At 38.1% G+C, this 1,835-nt stretch overlaps 1 pseudogene; it reads left to right on the top strand.

The window, feature by feature from the left end:
• Positions 1 to 586: 586 nt before the first annotated feature.
• Positions 587 to 1,629, top strand: LOC102869121 (annotated as a pseudogene).
• Positions 1,630 to 1,835: the final 206 nt, after the last annotated feature.

The raw sequence follows: 1,835 nt of genomic DNA, 5'->3' as shown, positions 1-1,835 counted from the left end.
ATAAATTTGATGAATAGGACCTTGTAAAGATTAAATTCATGTGTGCATTAACATTTTTTCCCTAATAAGGTGAAAAACTCTACCAACTAGGAAAAAACATTTCACAATACCATCTTAAACAAGGGTCTCATAACAAAAGCTTATAGAATACTACAAGACTTCCACAAGAAAAAGACTGAAAACCCAATTATGAAATGGGCAAAAGAGTTGCAAAGACTTTTCACAGAGGAAATCATTCAGATGGCCAACTGACACTTGAAATTCTCAGTCACTGTCAGTAAGAAAGATGTAAGTCAAAACCATAATGAGATACCATCTCACTACAGTAGGAGTGATGAGGTTAACAACACAGCAAGCACTAAGTGTTGGAGAGGATGTGGAGAGATTGGAACTCTCATCCACTGTTGGTGGGATTGTCAAATTTTACCAAAAAAAATTAACATAGAAACTCCATATAACCTAGCTATTCCATTGCTAAGAATAGACCCCAAGGAAATTAGGACTGAAACACAAACAGAAATTTGTAGACCAGTATTAATAACAACGTTATTCACCATCACAAGAATGTGGAAACAGAGGAAACACAATGGCGAAAGCCAATGGGAAAGGCAGTGATGGGAAGAAAGTCCTGAAACGAAAAGCTGTTTCCGAAGAACCAGAGGAGACTACAGACTCTGGAGGTGGGCCCGTGGAAGGTGGGGTCCACCTGTCAAAAGCGGCTGCCTTTTTCCCTGGCTTCAGTATTTTGGAGATTAAGAACAAGCAAAGCTGACACTTAATGTTCACGCGGTGGAAGTAGCAACAGCAGAAGGAAAAGGTGGCAGCTAAGAAAATACTTAAGAAAGAGAGGCTGTTGGTGATAAGGCTCTGCCCAGACCTGTGCCCCAAACTGTTGACAACCAACGAGTATATGATGAAACCATAGTAGATCCTAATGACGAAGAGGTTGCTTAGGATGAAGCTACAGATGAATTCACTTCTTATTTCAACAGACAGACTTCTCCCAAGATTCTCATCACAGCATCAGACAGACCTCATGGGAGAACAGTAAAACTCTGTGAATAGCTTTCCACGGGTCTCCCAAATTCACATGCTTATTACAGAAGAGGACTGGCTCTGAAAAAAATTATTCCTCAGTGTATCTCAAGAGATTTTACAGATCTGATTGTTATTAATGAAGATCGTAAAACACCAAATGGAATTATTTTGAGTCACTTGCCACATGGTCCAACAGCTCATTTTAAAATGAGCAGTGTTCGTCTACGTAAAGAAATAAAGCAAAGAGGCAAGGACCCCACAGAACATAAACCTGAAATAATTTTGAATAATTTTACAACTAGGCTTAGTCATTCCATTGTACGTATGTTTGCATCTCTTTTTCCTCATGACCCTCAGTTCATTGGAAGGCAGGTTGCCACATTCCATAATCAACAGGATTATATTTTCTTCAGATTTCACAGATACATATTCAAAAGTGAAAAAAAAGTGGGAAGTCAGGAGCTTGGACCACACATTACCTTAAAGTTAAGATCTCTTCAAAAGGGAACGTTTGATTCTAAGTATGGAGAGTATGAATGGGTACATAAGCCCCGGGAAATGGATGTAAGTAGAAGAAAATTCCATTTATAAAGTAACTTAATACTGGATTTTGCTGAACCAGGGCTATCTTCACCTTGGTAAATCACTACTAAAGAAACCCTTTTCAAATGGGCATTTTTTGATTTCATAAACTTACTTTCTGGAAAAATTAAAAAAGAAAAAGAATGTGGAAACAGTTAAAATGTCCAACTACAACTTGATAGACTGAAGAATTGCGGTACATGCAAACATTGGAG

Source organism: Elephantulus edwardii, unplaced genomic scaffold (genome assembly GCF_000299155.1).
Source record: "Elephantulus edwardii isolate Elephantulus edwardi_28Jun2011 unplaced genomic scaffold, EleEdw1.0 scaffold00024, whole genome shotgun sequence".
In the NCBI taxonomy this organism is placed as follows: domain Eukaryota; kingdom Metazoa; phylum Chordata; class Mammalia; order Macroscelidea; family Macroscelididae; genus Elephantulus; species Elephantulus edwardii.
The sequence above is the reverse complement of the archived record's forward strand: the minus strand, read 5'-3'. Positions and strand labels throughout refer to the sequence as shown.